Source organism: Magallana gigas, chromosome 2 (genome assembly GCF_963853765.1).
Source record: "Magallana gigas chromosome 2, xbMagGiga1.1, whole genome shotgun sequence".
NCBI classification, from domain to species: Eukaryota; Metazoa; Mollusca; class Bivalvia; order Ostreida; family Ostreidae; genus Magallana; species Magallana gigas.
The window spans coordinates 2026838-2046028 of NC_088854.1; the positions used below are offsets into that span (position 1 = coordinate 2026838).

At 32.4% G+C, this 19191-nt stretch overlaps 1 protein-coding gene across 2 annotated transcripts in view; it reads left to right on the forward strand.

Annotated features, from left to right (window-relative positions):
* Positions 1-19191, forward strand: part of LOC105346841 (heat shock 70 kDa protein 12A-like) — a 72418-nt gene that overhangs the window by 31542 nt on the left and 21685 nt on the right. The window lies entirely within an intron of this gene.

Consider the following 19191-nt stretch of genomic DNA (forward strand, 5'->3'; position numbering starts at 1 on the left):
TGTGCATCTTTTTTGTAAGCCCTTGCAAACATTTTTATTCGTTTCCGAAATCCCGTTCGAGTTATCTCCCGCGATAACTCATCTGCAGACAGACTGAATTTTCTCTAGCTGCAAAGTTATGTACATCGGCACTGGCTGATCAGTGATGCAAGCCAGCAGAAACTTTACATCAACATCATCAAGATGTGTCCGATCTATCGTACGATTATTTACTCAGCGTGATCCTGGATAGGAGCGGAGCGGATCGTCAACATGCAGGTACCCTAGAACTACGATGTTTCAAGTGTATGCATATTCTATGTTTATATGTTATATGTTAACTAACGTTGCCAAATAAGTGTTTAAATACTGAAAAAATCTACTGTTATTATTAAACTTCGATGCAGGTCTTCACATGTAACTATATACAATATACGGGGAAATTCGGGTTGACAGAGGGTCTGTCAAATTTCTATCTATTGTGTGTTTCTTATACAAGAATGAATGAACACAGTGTAACCGTAATGATTACGAAATAAATCTGCAGATATTTATTTTAAACATGCGGTTGCAAGCATGCAATCTGAATTCAAGCGCGGATCCAGAAAATAAACTCGGTGGAGGGGGGGGGGGGGGGAGGGGGTGTGATTGATTGAGTAACAAGGTTGGGAGTAAGCCATATTTTTATGAATTTTATAATTTAAATTTAAAGAGTTTTTTAGAGGGTCTGGATCCCCTTGACCCCTCCTAGATCTGGTCTACATGGACAGTTTTTGTGCATATTGTCACGGTGAATCCATTTATAGGAGTATATATGCAATTTGAAAATGTTCATAACATTTACATTTTTTCCCTACAGGGTTGTTTTAAGATCCGAAGCAATGTTACACAGAGAGAAGAATTGGTGAATGCTAATCCAGTATATGTTGTTTATATATGATGGCTATAAAAATAACATACATGTATATCACTTTGGAAATCATGCACAACAAACTGTCCATATGATGATACATGTAAGTATTTTTTCGGTGAAATATGCCTTGCGTTTTGAATATTTCTAAAGTTTGTAATTACATGTATATAAAATCAAACATGGATTAATTAACTTATATTTGATTAAAGAGGTTGGACATACCTCTTGATCTCATTTGCTTTTGATCGATAAAACATACTGTAAGTTATTTCAATACAGAAATACATTATGATTGTTTTTTTAATTTTATCTGAGTGTATAAATCTTGTGCTTTACGCTGTTATACATGTACTCAATACATGTACCTTTGTTTGCATGTTTTATTATGAATTATATTTTGTCTTGCATATACACAAGGTTGGCAAAGATATTTAAATATGGAGAGCGATAAAGAGACATGCTACAGAAGAAGGAAGATAAAGGCACATGATACAGACACCCGAGTGATTACACCAACATCAGTCCAATAACATTGGTACACACTGAAAATTGAGACCACAAAGGCCTGGATTCTTTTGAAATATACTGTGATCTGTGCAATATCACTTGGAATCATGCAAAACTTGTATCACAGTGTTAAGAATTTTCAGTGAATTTTCATTGTCTAGCATAGAAATAATTAATTTTATGTTTGAATATATAGCTGGAAATTTTCCTATATACATGTAATTCACTTACTTATTTACTGCACTCATAAATTGTATCTCAAAAACATATTTAGACATAAAGTATGTATCCGAAATAATGACCAATGGAATCAGCCCAGTATTACACATGTACATGTAATAAAATCTTAATAAAATCTTAATGTTGACTGACCTTCTAAGAAGAGAGATATAACTCTCAGTGGGTGTGAATGACTTTTGTAAAGGCAAAGTCTTGCATGTTTACATAAACAAAGACTTTAAAAGTTTTGAAAACATTTATATTTTGATAAAATGTAAACTCTATTCTAATTTTTATTTATACAAGTATTAATTCCAACACATGTAGAAATTGTTAAGTTGTCTTAATGTCAAATTTGTTAACAAAAAAGACACTAGTATGTCAACATATTAATGAAAGAATGTTTTTAAAGTGTTATAGACTGATTTGTCATAATTAAATTTTCATATGAAAAACATGCAATTTTCATGTGAATTTTGCATGAATTTTATATGAATATGACACAAATATCTAATCGCATGAAAAACATACGAAAAATTATTCGCATGAAAATTGTACATTTTTCATGCAAATAACATGTGAACATATTCGCATGATATTCGCATGAGAAACTTTTCATCTGATTTTCGCATGATTAGCGCATGATTTTCATGCGAAAAGGAAATCGCATGAAAATTATGCAAGCCACTTTTCCCTGTGTAGAATGATAAAATTAAAAACTTTGTAATGACATGTTGATAGACGTTCATCGATTATGATATAGAATACATTTAACCCAATCCTTTCAGAAGTCTTTCTGTAAATATGAAGACTCAGTTCATTCCACAGAGTATGAATTATATCACACGAAAAAACCACATAGACTATGGTTTCTACATTTTCTTACAAAACCCAAAGCTGTCAAAAGACTTGATATTATTTTTTTTAAGGTAATACCAAACTGGAAGAATTCTGTGTGAAATTCTGCACAGAAGAATCATTAGTTGTTTTAAAACAAATTTTAAAAACATCATTTACTGAATTATCATCAATACTATATGGGATTAGTTCTGTCGTCTGTTCATTTATAGCACTTGGGATACCTCTTTCTCGTTCAAATGGTTGTTAATAATTGTAGTACATTTTTCTGTTATTAAAACAGAAAAAAAACCCGGAATACATGGATCAAGAATTGTTTTGACAGAAGTCCTATCAATTGATAATAATTTGAAATATTTCAAAATTGATGTAATAATGATATAATATTATATTATATTATTAATATAATATTATATTAGGCTGTGGGTTCAAATCAACATTCATGTATATTGACGACGTAAAATCAATTACTAGTACCAATTGTTAATTCCATAATTACATCGACTTGATATATCCCAGTGAACTTGAAATAAAAGATATCACTGCGTCATCTGTTTCATATTTGGATATTTTACTGGAAATGGACATTGATGGTAACCTAGCAACAAAACTTTATGATAAACGCGAAGACTACAATTTTTTTTATAGTCAACTTTCCTTACTTATGTAGCAATATACCTTCATCACCTGCTTATGGTGTTTTTGTCTCTCAGTTAACTCGATACACAAGGACATGCTCTTCGTATGAACAGTTTTAAGGCGAGGCAAGCTACTGACCAACAAGTTGATAAAACTGGTCTATCAACAGTCTCGTTTGAAGTCATATTTTGGTCGATACAACGACCTTGTCAGCAAATACAATCTTCCACTAGGTCGCATGCTGACTGGCGTTTTTCATACTAATTGTTAGACCATAATTAATCACATAATTGTCTACAGACTTTTCCGTTTTTTCCCGATTACGACAAAGAGCACACGGCGGGTGTGACCGGTAAGCAGAGGATGCTCACTCCACCTAACACCTGATCCTACCTCTATCTGTATAGAGGTCCGTGTTGCTCTGCTTTGAATTTGTATTTCGTTTTATGGATTTTTGAGATGGTTGACAGTTGGTCATTTTTTCATTGCATAATACATTTATCATTGAGGTTGTATTTGCCTTCAAATACATCAAAAAAACTAAAAGATTACAATCCTAATCAAGAAAATCTCGCACTACCTTTACCGCAGTTTTATAACAGGATTTACAAAAAATTGTTTTGTTGGCTACTTTTATATTAAAATTATAACATTCTGGAACATTTTAAATGTTGTCTTTAATATTTGAATGGTTGATAATAGGTTTTATATAACATGACCAAGAATAGAGAACATCTTTCTAAAAGGCATTGTTTTCTTTATGTAGGCATTCCAATACAAAAGTGTCTCCAAAATCATATAATTTCTGTAAAAAATCATGTCCATTGATGGTATAAAAAAATATCCATACATGGTTTAAAGGATTTTGTTAACCTTTTTATCCATGAACATTTAAGGGGTGTAATAAAGTTGTTTATATAAACCATTTTCATACCCCCTGAAATATAGTCTTGTGTTATAACTGATCTCTTTATCTACCTTAGATTTCCACAAAAAGTCAAAGATACATATATTTATTTACATAAGTAAAAAATTGTCTGCCTTTTTGAAGTAAGCAGTGAAATAAACAAGTGGTTTAATTTTGGGATAAGCAAACTTTTAGTTACAGTAACTCTGCCAATATGAGTAAGAATTCTTCGTTTCCACTGTTCAATAAAGTGCAATACTTATTTGGGTTTTGAAGCCCAAAATTAATATGTATAATTTCATTAAGATCAACTGTAAATTGAATACCTAAAAGATTAAAAGTTGTAGTTCCTTAATCCAACTTTCATTTTGTATGATGATAAACTTGATCAGAAAATAATTTGGAACCAATCCAAATTATTTCTATCTTACATGTATTTATCTTCAAGCCAGAAAAACTAAAATAAAATTATATAGTATCTAAAGCTGCAAAAAGAGATTTGGGTGAACTATCAAGGACTAGTGAAGTGTCATCTGCATATTGTGATATTTTGTGTTGTGTTATTTATACATATACCATTTATGTCATTGATTTGCTTAATCATTATTGCAAGGATATCAGCACATAGAATAAAGAAATATGGAGCAACAGGGTTCTTTTGTCTACAACCTCTCTGTATATCAAATTGCTTTGATAAAAAGCCACGCTGTAATATAGTGGCTCTAAAAATGGTGTTTAAAATCTTTATCCATTGGATAATATAGTCTCAAAAACCAAAAAAAACAACTTTAGAACTTGATATATAAATGATCAAGACATTGAGTGAAAGGTTTTTCAAAATCTATAAGTACTTAAAGACCTTGAATATATTTTTTTTAAATCAGTATAAGACATATCATAGATAAATCTACTGTTTTCCCCTATGTATCTACCATTTAGAAAACCAGACTTCTGTGTATCTGATATCAGTGAGCCTAAAACCTTTTTAATTCTCAAGCTTATACATCCTGAAATAATTTTATGCAAAACATTTAAAAGTGTAATTTGTCGCCAATTTTTTAGAAAAATTGTCTAGGCTTATCACCTTTTGGTAAAGATGAAATAACATTAAGTCTTTGTGAGATGGGGAGCTCTTTTCTTTTTTTTTTTTTTAAAGATACAATTAAAAGCCATTCTCTGTAAGCATTTAAACATTTGTATAGGAGGTTCGGCACGCATAGTCACATATTTTTGTCAAATTTGAATATAATGGATATTATCATATATCTATCATAAAAACACCAAAAGTTGGTTACTAGGCATCTCCGCTACCAAGGATACACATACCCATTTTTCCTAGCACAAAATGGTCTTGAATTTTACTGAAGAACACACCTTTTCTGCTTAAATATTTATTTCAATTAAATTTGTTTGTGATAAATCTTTATCAAACTCTCAACGCATCACATCTTAACTATTTTGTAATACATTTCGCAAATCAAAGTATTTATCTTTCTTCATTGTATCAAGGGCTAAAAAGTACTTGGTTAACGACTTTGTAAAAAACCTAGATATGAGACATTTTTGGTGATGCCCTGCAAATTCTTGCGGACAGATTGATGCAAACCGACACCAATCCTGAAATCTGAAATGACGGGTCTTCTGTTATCAGAAACAATCAAAACATGATGGGGAAGTTTCCTCAAAATACTTCCTCAAAATATTCATTTTTGTTTCCTTTGAAACAAAAATGAATATTTTACAACTTTCAAACTTTATAAAACCCTTACTATGGTTCATAAATATGTGTAAATTATGTCCTTTTGAGAATAAAATGCGAAGTTTTACATATGGAATAAATTAAGAGTGTTTGTAATAATGGTTTACAAGTTATCGAATCTAGGTAAAATATATAAACAATCGTTAACATGGAAACATGATAAATAATTTTGTTCAATTCTATGTATAATAGACAGTTTATGTCTTTCTATCTCATTTCATTTTGTAATGATTACCAAATTTAGATGAAAACGAAAGAGAGCATATTTTATCAAACTTATGTTTTAGCTCACCTGAGCTGAAAGCTTTTTTTAGGGCATCCGTCTCTGTCTGTCCGTCCATCTGTGAACTTTCCACATTTTAGTTTTTTCTCCAGAACCACTAAGCCAATTCTAACCAAACTTAGCACAAATCATCCAGAAGTTTAGGGGGTTCAAATTTGTTAGAACAAGGGTAACACACTCTTTCAGGGGAGAGTGATAAAGAACTAAACATCTGCTATGGTCTAAACATTTGACCTTGAAATTGGTTCAAGGTCACTACAGAATTTTTTAAAAAGAAATCTGATATGACCTTCATTAGATGGACAGATATTTGGATGGATGAATGTACAGACAAACAGATAAAAATAGGTCACATACAGAGCACGAACCTTATTTATAATTATTAAAAATTTGTTGGCGTTCTGTAAAAATTTCTTAAAAATCATTTAGCCAAAAAAAAGCTGAAACTTTGGTGGAAACATCCTTAGGTAGCGTAGACTCAAATTTGTTCAAATTATGATTCCTAGGAGTAGGGTGAGCTCACAATTAGAGGGGGTGGATTTTTACATAGTAATAAAAGACAAAAATTCAAAATGTTCTTCTCGAAGAAAATAAGAGATTGACGTTTAACATGAGATTATGTGCAGAAAATTTTAAAGATCTTTTTTAAACAAGAATTACTCTACTAACTTGTCAAGATACATTGTTCTGATTCCATCAGCGTTATCGCTACAGTTGCTCAGGTGAGCCATAAGGCCCTTAGGCCTCCTGTTTGCCTAACTGATTGCTATGGTATATGGTAAGAAAGATTATAATGCTACATGTACATGTATTCATTCAGTGCGTAAAAACAGTTGACTTCTTCCTTGATGTTTTAAATTTCATTCAAAGAATTCAATGATTTGGGTGTCAAAATATATTATGGTAATTATTACTCATACCAGTTAGAAATAGTATTCTAATATAAATTATCATGAAATCCTTTGGCAACTTCTTTGTCAATCCCTCAAGTTATTGTTGCAGCACTAATAAAATCATACATCTGTATTTCATTTAATTATAACTTTATTGAATTTAAAAGAATGCATAAAGATGAGAATGCTAAGGTAATGAATTTTTAAAACCAAGTGTAGATATATATATATATATATATATATATATATATATATATATATATATATATATATATATATATATATATATATAAGAGTACTTCTAATGATAAATCACTTAAACAACTTGAATTTTTAATTCATGGTGAACCCATATGCTTTTAACCAAGCAGTTTGAAGAAAAGAACTCTTAAAAAGTTGCCTGGAATCTACTACTTAGCATACATGGTTATTTTTTCAGTTACCAGATACACACTTTTACTACCAAATAAGTCCTAGTTATAGAACTGTATTTGATACACTCTATAACCCTTAGATCGAAGTATTTACACGTCTGCTAATTTCATTCCATATTTCCTGTTTAACTGTAATCAAGGATGATGCATTTTCGAATTATCTTTTTTAAAACTTCACAATCTATATTATACAAGTACCCGATATGATATTATAATTATAAATTTACATGCATTATTTACAAAAATACAATTCCCTCAGATTACAATTGCAGAGAATTTTTAAACGTTTTCCTCCAAATAGCAAGTTTGAATTTAATGTTATTTTAACATCCCCAATGCATAATATTTCATTCCTTTCATTGTTTCATACCAATTAACCTATGTCCCAATGACAATTATTGACATAAAGACCACTATACACAAGCCAATTTAAAATAATAACTATCAATACAATATCTACGTGCATTTTTATTCATTGATGTGAGTATACTTGGAAAAATAATCCCTCAAACAGTACAATAATTAGTTTGGTAAAATGTTTCAACTTTCTTAATAGCTAGCAGGAAACTTATAAAAAACTAACAAAATTCTCTATTCCAAAAATTTTGAAACTACCTCTGACTATCCCCCACATGCATGAATGCAATCTTCATTAATGTACATGCAACAAACTGTTTTAATATTTTAAAAATAAATACATCTACATATATAAGAATATGTGAAAAGTGTTTGGTTTTAACAATCAATTTTCTAACTTACAAATGATACATATGTGATTTTGTGTGTATTTTCCAAGCTTTTGTGGTGAGGGAGGGGTTTCTTTAATTAAGGAAATAATTTTTATATTATTTATAGAATACCAGATTATTTATGGTAATTAATAGATATATCCTTGCACAAAGTTTTTTTGTTTACAGATTTAATTAGTGTGGTTTTCTTGTGTTTAGTGGTTTTCTAGTTTGTTTTCATACAGGGATTGAAAGAATTAAAAGGGGAAACAACTCATATATTTTAGATTGAAAGAAACATTCATAACACATGCATGTAAATTAAGTTCCAGTGGTATTGTATTTAATATAACTGGCATTTTTCTTTGTAATTTGTAATTTTTTCAGAAATTCATATGCATAACAAACCTGTAACAAAGATCCATTAAGTCCATGTGCACTATATAAACATGATAAGGCATTGGATGGGATTTCAGAAACACTAATAGATGTTCATATTAGAGGTGTAGTGACACTATCTATGAGTCATAATAACAATAACGATAAAAAGATATTGGGAAGAAAAACACTTTGTTGACATGCTGTTTCAACATTTCTCTTTTTGAACAAGTTCTAAATTGCAAGGGGAGATAATTCATTTTCCAAAATTTTTATCAGTTTTGAACTTATTATTTCACAACAATAAGAATAGCTTCCCCAGCACGTTTTATTACATTTTAAAAAAGGTGAAGAATTGGTGATTTTAATTCTATGCTTGTTAATCATTGAACTTGCTGCACTTTTTTATAACACTGCAGTAAAAATGGCCTATTTTGGTAAAAAAATGAAGTTTACGTCGAGTTTCATTGGAAACTGATCAGTATATAGACAATTTGGCATGTTCATTTTAGATAGTATAGTAAGGTCTACATTCTGGAAAAGTTTCGGCAAAATCCGTGTCTATGCGTGCCGAAAAAGTTTGTGCTACCTTAATTGCTCTTACAACAAAATATTTTATATGTTTTCAAAAGAACTTAAAGAATTCAGCGGTATACCTATCTCTTTCAAGAGATTTGTTGTTTGTCATATGTTTTAATACAGTAGTACCTCTGTTTCCACAGTGTCTTTATATAAACATTTGGCCATTTGCTTTTCTAACTTAGGTGAGTTGTAATTATAGATACTATTCTCCAAATCTACATTGCATGTATATAGATTTTCATAATAAATATTCACCATCTTCTAATCAAAGAGCACGTGATCTTATCATATGACCTTGTAATTTTTCTTTGCGAAGACTTTCTAAAGCATTTTTATTTCATCCAACAAATCAATGTCAGAAGAATTATTTAACTCCAAAGCCTCAATTTCGGGTAGCAATAATTTTTCTCTGTCTTTTCCATTTCCTTATATGCTGAATATAATATAGTAACCCCCTTATTTCCATCATTAATACTTCCAAAAATAAACATTCATTAATACTATTTTTACACTGAAATTCGCAACTTACTGTTTTCTAAAAATTGACTACTTACAGAATGAATAGTTTCTTTGACCTTTGACACATATTCTTTATCAGTCAAAAGACTATTATTAAATTTCCAAAGACCACGTCTTCTCTCTTAAAGGGATTACATTTAATTTCAAGTAAAACAATAGAGTGGTCTGACCTGTACCCTGGTTCAATTATACAGTTCTAAAATAAATTGGACAAACTATTAGAAATCGGAAAATAATCAAAACGACCTTGCTTAAATGTTGTTTTTTTTTTTTTTTGCCATCTATAAGCTTTTTTATCTGGTTGCAAAATTCTAAAGTAATCAAGAAGTTGTAAATCCTCCATGACTTCTAAAACTTTACAACGAGCCTTAGGGTTATTTATACTGCTATAATTATGGTTAGCCTGTAATAGCTTTCACACTAAATTAAAATCACCGCATAATATATAATATTCATTATCAAATTCTAAAAATATGTCTTTAAAAACGACTGAGATATGCAGAAATGGATTAAAATGATTTTGAAGGATAATTGTAGGGAAATAAATGCAAGGAATTGATAAGATAACACCACGGAGTTGATGTGTGGTGTTCAAAATCGGTTGGATAGCGAAATAAAGAAAATCTAGAGAACTCGTTGCCATCCTGTCGCTTCACCCGCTACACTCAAGAAGCTTACTGGTAGGATTTTGCCTGTTTCTCAATTATTTTCAAGAAACTGATAAAATCGCCGACACTTGTGGTCGATGGCATTAACTTGTGAACACGAACACAAAACAGCATAAAAATAAAACAAAGTAATTATAAACTAATGGATAGTTTCCTACAAGCAAGCAACCACCTACAGTACCCGCAACGTTATTTATTACAAGATAAACGATAGGATAGGATTTACGCACGATAGGATAGAATTAACGCACGATAGAACAGTAAACACGCACGAAAGGATAGGATTAACGCACGATAGAACAGTATACACGCACGATATGATAGGATTGATACACGATAGGAAAGGATAAACGATGTTCATGATAAACGTATGATCGCTTTAAACAATATTTACGAACAAACTGATAATGGCAGAATTTGAGAGAGAACACGTACAAATGAAGATTTACATAGAATTTCTTTTTAGTAACAATTGCCGAGTCGTTAATCATCGCTGCATCATTTATAGAATGTATAAAAATGACCAGTTATTTTTTTTTAACTAAAATTATGAGCTTTAGTGATCAATAAATTTTCTGTATTGTTAAAATTGTTTTCATTACCGAACACCCTAGCCGATCGCCACGAATATTTCAGCCCGAGATTAAATCACTCGGAAAATAGCGGTTCTAATTACATAAATCCAGCTCTTGTATAAAGTAAATATAAAATCTATCATAGTAAATTTCTTTCTGTATAAGAAAATGATGCATTAAACATGATGCATTATTACAGAAAAGTTAAATAAATATTTTCGCAGATAGACATTCCGCGTACGATTTGTTAACATTATTTTCATTACCACACACCCTAGCTGATCCGAGAACATTTCAGCCTGAAATCAAATATCACATATAAAAATATATGTATAAAATATATACAATATGATGCAACAAAATTATATTGCAAAAAAGTTAATGTTTACGCAGGTATATACTCTGCGTACGAGTTAATATATTCGATATACAGGTAAATATGTTACCTGGTTCCTAACAACTTCGTTTTTCATTTTCAATGTTAACAGATATGATTTACATATGATATTGGTTTATTTTGATCTAAAAAAAAATAAAAATTAGTATCCTGACGGAATGTTGGATAGGATTTTACAATTCTTATTCGATAAATATTCGTAAACGGCGCACCGAACGAGTTAGTAATAAATGTACTTGCTTATGAACAGGCACGAAACGATTAACACAATATGATAAACAGAAGAATTGTTGAAATTAAACAATAAACCTGATAGGATTAACGCACGATAGGATAGGATTAACGCGCGATAGAACAGTATACACGCACGATATGATATAATTAACGCACGTAGAACCTGGGATTCTATGTATCGCAAGTATATCCGAGGGATCGATGGTTACGCCCGCTGCCTCTCGCAGAATAGAACATAGATCCTCATTGAACGTGCCCCCACCCCCACCCCCACCCCCTTCACTTTACTTATAAGGAAAAGGAATAAATAAGATTACAGGCATAGAGGTTTTGCTTGTCAACATTAGTTTGGATACGGCTGCAACCTCACTAAAACAAGCATTCTGAGAGTATTGCTACCGGTTTGTGGAAATTGTGAAAACAATGCACTGTAATGCAGAATATCGAACCCGAACATTAAAAAATTTGAATATAAAAAATTAATTTTCTCGAACATATGTCAACCAGACGCTGCAAAAGTGTAAACTTGATCTGTAGTTTGACATTTTGAAGCTGTACAGCAAATTTCATATCATTCCTCAAACGCATAAAGAAAAAAAGTGTGGAAAACTGAAGTGGGGCAGACAGGCGGACGGACAGACAGACAGACGGACTGACGGACGCAGAGGAAAGCTATAGTCCCCTCCGGTGAAAACCGGTAGGGGACTAATAATGCTACGTGCCCTGACTGTCTAACAGAGAAGTTATTAGTTTATGGCATGACCACACTGTATCGAGTCATTCACAAATGAATTTAAGATAAACAGTGGGAATGATGCAGGCAATAAACCTGACCTCAGTGTAACGCAAGAGAAATGGCTGGTACAAGAGATCTGCCAGTGTATAAAACTGAAGCTTTTCGAATGTTTGACAGGTGTTGTTTCTTTACCTCAGAACAATACGCATAACGAGGAATCAAGGAAATTTTGTTTTAATGCTCAAGTTGACATGATTAATCAACAAATCATGTCTTTAGATCCAGACAACAATATTGTCTTATCGCCCTAAATGGCCTAAATATGTATTTATATTATCAACATTATCCTCAAAACATGTTCAATAATTGTAAATTTCATCAAATTCAAAGAGTAAAAGCTGATTTGTCACACTGTTAGATGCCGGTAAATATTTTGACATTTACCAGTGATTTAAGTTTAAATTTGTATGCCCGTTGCTAACAAGTATTGGCGATGTGGGAGCTGGAGATGGGTCTTTTTAAATCCTCAGGACAGCGAACGAGAGATGGTATAAAGTATGGGTTTTGGCGTTTGACGCATTTTTCAATCAGATGAAAATTAACATTAGATGGTGCTCCCTCCTTCACCATTCCATTTTTTCCTTTGTATTTACTTTTCATTTTTGACACTACCACAAAATTTCTGGGAGAAGGTGGCAGCATATTATTTTTTCTGAATAAAACTTGACATCCAAAATATCTGGTCACAAGGGGGTTACAATAGTCAAATAATGCAACAACATATGACCCAACAGGTGGATTTGGTAGTGCAGGAATATTTTGCGTATTCTTATCTACACTAGGTTTAGAATATTTTTCTAATATGTCCTTTTGCTTGTTTGAATCTCCCCCTTTTCTGCGGGATGTGGCTTTTGATGCTTTTTCTCCCTGGAAGCTGGCATATTAAAATTTGCCAAAAAGGTGTATTTCGGTTGTTTATTTTTGTTATATAACCAGTTCAGGAAATTCTGTAATTGTTGCTGATATTCAGCCACAGATACTGTGTGTGGACATATTTTGAGTGTAACCCATTTAATGCAATTAGCGTCGCACACGTACTGGGATTTATTTTCTACAATGGAAACATGGTGTCGCGTGGTCTTAGCATATGAATTTAAGACATCGGATCCTGGAGCCTGTACGACATTTCCTTCACATTGAAGTAATTTTCCTGCTTTCGCGAAGATATCCTTAACAACAGTCCGTGATATTGTGGAAATCTGAGAGCTTTCAGGGGAAACAGAAAGATTACATTGATCATAATCTAACATTTTCTCTTGTTGATTTTTAACTGGACCATTAAAAAATCTGCTCTCATGTCTGATTTTTTGTTGTTTTGTCGTTTGATAGAATTTTTCTTCATTAACTTGGTATTCTCTATTTGGTTCCGAAACTGAGTATTCTCCTCTTCCTAACACTACCAGCTTGGCTTGATTATACTGGCGTTGTAAAATATTTTGGAGGTGTGTTAAACAGTCTTGTACGCTCAACTTTTCTAATTTGATGTCTCGCTTAATAACGCTATTTCCACATTCATTTGCATTTTGGTTGTTCATCGAAGGAGGGTACCCTAAGCCACACATTGTCCTCAAATCCGCCGTCATGCAGTTTTTTTTTTATCATATCCGCTTTTTACATGACAAAATAGTTGAGAAATTCTTCACCATTGCTATGTCGTTCAATCAATTCAAATTTCTTGTCGAATTCCTCTGCGTTGGAACAACCCACAAGACCTTGTATATACCTTTTCTGATTGAATGTTTTCCAAATATATCACATATGTATTCTTTACCTAGGGGTCCTTTTATGTTCAGGTCACTGAGTTTTTTTATGTTGTTCTTCATATGTATATCGCAAAGAAGGTGTTTGTAAAACAAGAGTCAAATGCATCTGAAAGATTTTTCTCTCCATCACTGCCATAAACTTTTCGGATTATACTTAATCATGTTTGAAAGCAATGTGAAGTTTGAATCAAAAAGTCTCATGTGGTGAATCAAAGCTGGTCCAATGAAAACAGGATTGGTCTTCTTACTTGTTTCAAGCATTAAATATCTGTATGTTGATAACGTGAGAAAGTATTTTCTAACTTAAGAAGTTGCACAAATCCAAAGACTGACACATGTTCAGCATTTGTGCAGAAACGTTCTATATCAATCAATTGTTGTTTAGTGGCCATGAATATAGAAAATTCAGGTGACGCGGACACGTCTCTCACAAATGCTGAGTCTTTGTCCAATAATTGTTCCTTACTGACTTCCATAATGTTAAGGAGTGGATCATTATTTTTTGCTTCCTTCATTGCATATTTGAAATTACTTACTTGTTGTCTGTTTTTCACGTGTTATCGCGGCGCAGTTCTTTCATGAATCCCTCCTTTTTGTAATAAAATAGTGTGCACTATTTCTTTTGGGGTTTTTTTTGGTCAAGTTTATTTCTTATTTAATTTTTCACAGACTCAAAGGTTCTGTGAAATACCTTTCCTTTCTTTGAGTTTCCATTTGGACGTGGAATAACATTATGTTCTTCATTTTCAAAGTAATACTGCAAGGCTAGAGGGCTGATGATCTCAAACATTTCATCTCCAGTGTACTTAAAGGCAAAGATTACACTTGTCGGTACGACAGCCTTGTGACCTTGAATGATGTATTCTAATCGTTACATACTACATCCTTTTCATCTACCTCAGTAATCCTTTGCTCTAAATATTTTTGAAATAATGAACCTTTGCTTTTGTTTGTTTTTATTCTCAACATCCATCAGAGAGAATTTCTTTGTAATGACCTATCTTTTTGTGTCTATAAAAAATAAAGCATTCATATTGACACCTAAAGGCAGAAGTGTTCCCATTGCACCGATGTGGGCTAGCATTTCGTTTAAAATATCTTTGGTAAAGTTTCCAGACCGAACACCTTTTTTATGAATGGGAAGAGTTTTGTCTTCCATGAAATATTCTGTCTTGATGTTCTTCGGTACCAAATATTTCCATCAAGTTTCTTTTTATATTTGTTCTTAATATTTTGAAATCCTTCATTTCACTGTCTGAAGAGAGTGATTGAAAGGGTGTATAAGTTGTTGTTTTTTCTTTGGTGATGGGGTTCCTTCATCTGAACTTGGAATTACAATCACTGACGCAGGGGATTTCGTAAGGTCTACATGTTCAGGTTTTTTTCATTTCATTTTCCCCTGCATTTAAAACATGAACAATACTTATTTTCCCTCAATGATTAGCTTTTCTTTTTTAAAAATACTGTAATGTGGTAACTATTTCATTTAGCTTACAAACCTGGTTTCTTTACCAAAGAATCATTCAATACATCAGAGTCAGAATCCTGAAAATCATTAAAATCAAAATCCATTTAAATCAATCGTAAATTAAAATGTAAATACACATGTGCGGGTCTAGAGGTGGGGTTGGTTCGGGGGGTCCTCTGCAAATTTACATTATAAAATTACAGAAATATGCCTCGGACCACCCCCCCCCCTCTGGAAAATTCAAATAACTGTCGGACCCCCCCCCCACCCCCTCCTCCCCCCCCCTCGGAAAAATTTCAGGATCCGCGCATGAATACAACTATATTCATGGTATAATTCTAATAATTTGAAATATTTGCTAATATTACTAAAACAGCACAGATAGAAATTGATATACCTCACAACGTTCAAGATTTGAAGTTAGATGCTTTTCTGTGCGAACAGCTGCACGTCTGAAAAATTCAAAATTAATCCAAACTGTGAACCTGTTCAACTCTCTTTTTAGTACAATAACAGTATAGTAATGGCAATTTCATTCATGATTCTCTTATTGTGAAATTAACTAATTTCATTTTATTATAAGTGTATCATACATAATTCCTATTTTTTTTTCAGAACACAAGATACTTCATCTTTGCCACCTTTTTCCATACTTCGCAGGACTTCTTTTCTTTTCTTCTTCTTTTGTCAGGGTAGAAATTGAATGATACTTAAAACCAAATTTGTTATTTATCTTTGTTACGCCTGGATACCCGTCCCCCCAGTCGCAAACATCCTCATCCTTCAAATTTTGATATTCCCATCTTCCCAATTGCAACAACTTCAGCGTAACTTCTTTTTCCAATTTTACAGGTTAGATTTGAGTGAAAAAGTTTTTGAAGTGATTCAGAATGGCAGTGTTTTCATGAAATGATATCTGTAAACTTTTACAGACATTTACCATTATCATAGAATAGGGGTGGACAAAAGAACAGATATGACATATATTTGTCACCCTTGATTATAAAAAACATACGTAAAAATATTTACTGAATTCAAAATTCAAAGTTTACCATGCAAACAAAGCATTAAATGTTAATCATTATCTTGTTTTTAACAAATATTTATTTCTGAAATGCTCTTTTTTGATAAAACAAAATTGGACCATTCCATTGACTCTGCAACATTGAATACTAAATCACAGAAGAGGTTTTTCATCACTCCGTTAACAATAATAGAATGCTTGGATAATGCTGAACAAATTCATGTGAAACGCATTAATTACAGAAGTTGTAGTATGTATCAAAATGAATCACAGCTGAGATCAGAGTTACATCGTGCAGCCAATGGCCTTTTACAGCTCATTAAAATACGGGCATTTGTAAACATTCACAGCTGCATATAAACAACTTCATATTTTATTTTTAAATCTCTGAATCGATTGTCATAATATTTTTAATAACACAGTTTTCTTTGATATTAGTCACCGGTTTCAGACCACAGGTGAGATTTATTGTCTTTATCATTTTGCATGCCAAACTTCAATACATTTGTGAATGACATTGCCTATCCACTGAAATGGTATTTGTTGACTTCTTATTTAGAATAGGATTGATGCAAATTATACATGTACATGTACACTCACTATTAAGTTATTAAGGTGGTTTAAAGTTTATGAAAGCTCTAATTAAAGAGGTATACTGAAATCAATTCAAAATCACTGCGATAACCAGGTGTTTCATAATTGAGACAAATATAATTTCAAGTTAAAAAAAATCAATATTACCTTAAAATATTACCCCCCCCCCCCTCCTCCCCAAACCGATGCTATGTGCCTGAGACCAAACATACAGTACCGATCAGACCCAACCTAACAGAAAGTAAACCCCAACTAAACCCTGAGTTTACTTTCTGGGTTAACTCTGGGTTAACTCTGGGTTTACTCTGGGTTTACTAGAGTGGACCCAGAGTAAACCCAAAATAAACCCAGAGTGGACACAGAGAGTAAACACGTTCAGAAGTATACTAGTACCCCTGAAAGCAGACGCAAACTGTGTATTCGGAATACACAAGGGGCATGAATAACAGGCAGTAGGATGGTAAGATAAAAGATGGATCTGCTTCACACTTAAGAGCATACAGTTGACCTCAAAAGAAATTTCCAAGTAAAGCCAAAGTAAACCCCAAGTGGATCCAAATCTTCAAAAAGTAAACCCAGAGTAAACCCCAAGTAAACCCAGAGAGTAAACCCGGGGTTTAGTTGGGGTTAACTCTGGTGTTAGGTTGGGTCTGATCTGTACTGTAAAAGATGTTTTGGATCAATATTAAACAGATCAAACTAAACACAAGAAGACATATATCACGTTTTAGAAGAAAAAATCAATATTATCTTAAAATAAAAAAAAATAAGAAAAATATGTGAAAAAAATAGCCCACAATTTTTGGTACAGGCCAATTTTTGAGGCCATGCCAAGTTGGGGCCAGGCTAATTTTGATGCCAAAAGTGAGGCCAGGCCAACTTTGAGGTCAGGCTAGGCTAGGTTTTAGAGTATGCCGTAGCTGGTCGTGGAATTTCTCTCGCAGAGCCGTTAAATCCATGCTCACTCCATCTTCGATATCTTTGGTATGCTATTCGAATTCTTTTGTCTTGTTGTCGATTTTGTTTTCGAATTCGGTTTTGACCTGAACCGTTAACGCTATCTGTGAGTTCTTCTGTTAAAGTTGTCTTTACCTCCCCAACAATTTCTTTCCTAATCTCGCTCTTTATTTCTGACACAATTTTGGTTATGATTTCATTAATATATGCGTTTTCACCATTGACTCTCGGAAATCGGTCAAACTAACATGTATAGGTTTCAGTTCATTTGACATTTTCGTACCAAGGGTAGGTGTTGAAGGATCGGTGTCTGAGCTACTCGTCCGTTGGTTTTTTTTGACGGCCTTTTATACAACAACTTTTAAAAATTTAAACTCAAATGTTGTCGTACCAACTTTTTTCTGCTACTTTACTAATACGGTCAGTTGGAAATTTGTTGTTTTTCTTGTACCTTATCCTACTTTTGTTTACCATCCATTTTCTGTCAGTTCAGTGAGCGAGAACTCACGGTGAGTTTTTACTTTACAAAAGTAACAAAGTCTTATACTCTAGACGTATACTCAAAGTACGATCAGAAAATTTTACAAAACCATCTAAGACACTACTTCTTCTTCCGTTTGAATTTTTTTAAAGCTGTTTAATGCTTTTAAGTGACAAAATTTAAGTATTTTGCGGAGCACTCTACCACCATCACGTGACCGAAAGTTATGGTATTTTATGTTTTAAGCATATAATTCTTTATCATTTATAACATTTATTGGTTTAACGAGATATTTGCACGTCCAATTAGTCAAAAAGTTCTTTGATACATGCATCAATAAACATTTAGCCGGACCTATATTCTCTACTGTTCTGATTTATAATGTAACACTATTTATACAACGGGAATTTCAAAAAAAAAAACATTGTCAACCAAATGTAAAGTTATGATCATTTGATAATAAGCAAACAATCGTGCAACTATATTATTAAAAAATTTAAAAGTATAATCCTGAAAATAAACTATACCCATCAATTAGTTTACGAAACAGAACAATAAGTGTATTCTGTCGATTTCCTCTGCTTGAGGCGACTATTAACATCGACAACGAGGCTTGGTTTCAGGAAAAAGTATGAT